Below are 1,085 nucleotides of genomic sequence, written 5' to 3' on the forward strand. Positions count from 1 at the left end.
CTCTGTATTTTTTTATATATTTTATTGTTTACTCTATTTAATTTGTAAAATATGTGTACACACACACACACACACACACACACACACACACACACACACACGCAGAAAAACATATTTAGTATACACATCCAGAAATGCATATACTGTATGCATTTATATATATTGTACATATATTTGTTAGTTTCAGATTTAGCCATTCTTATATTTTGCTTGATTTACGTTATTGTATTTTGCACAACTCTGTTCCTTGTGAAGCTCGCACACAAGAATTTCACTCACATGTACCTGCACATGTGATGTGACAATAAAAGTGATTTGATTTGATTTGATTTGATTTGATTTGATTTGATTTGATTTGATTTGATTTGATTTGATTTGATTTGATTTTGTGGGGGTGTTGTGTTTCAGTATCCAGGCCCAAATAGTCACTTGGCTGATCCTCCCCACTCTGACTGCCACTCATAGCTTCATCTTGTGGATCACAGGGACGGGCAAAACTTGATGGATCTTGGCTCGTTCGCTGTCCGCCTCCAGATAGACCCAGTCAGGGTGGAAGGAGCCCTTAAAGCCCACAAATGCCAGCTTATCTGCAGAAAAGCCAGATGACACCAATAAAAGAGACATAAGTGGAGTACAAGTGGGATTCCACAGGATGTCCTAAAGCTGATTACTGTTTCTAACAATTCCTATAGTTTTACACTTTCTGCTTTCATTAACTTAACCATCTAGAGTATTTTTTTAAAATCAGTAGTATTTCCTCATTTCTCAAAGAAAAAGTTAAACTTGTAGCAGGTGCTTATACATTTGCCCTACAACTGCTCACTTCATGCTCTCCTTCATTGAAAAGGACAGATTTTATGCTTCTTTGATAGAACAACTTCTGGCATAATTCAGTATTCACTGTTAAGTCTGTGATGGAGTGCTGTCCTGGATTGGATGCAGTGGATCCGGTAAAATTCTTACACTCCAACTTCCATGTTTCACAAAGAGTTCTGATGCTAAATTGAAGTGTTTTCTCTAAAGAAGACGTCTCATTCAAACAAAGAAGTTCTATGTTGGTCTCATCTGCAGAGATGGGCAGTAAC

Source organism: Pundamilia nyererei, unplaced genomic scaffold (genome assembly GCF_000239375.1).
Source record: "Pundamilia nyererei isolate P.nyererei 1_Seehausen unplaced genomic scaffold, PunNye1.0 scaffold00124, whole genome shotgun sequence".
Lineage (NCBI taxonomy): Eukaryota > Metazoa > Chordata > Actinopteri > Cichliformes > Cichlidae > Pundamilia > Pundamilia nyererei.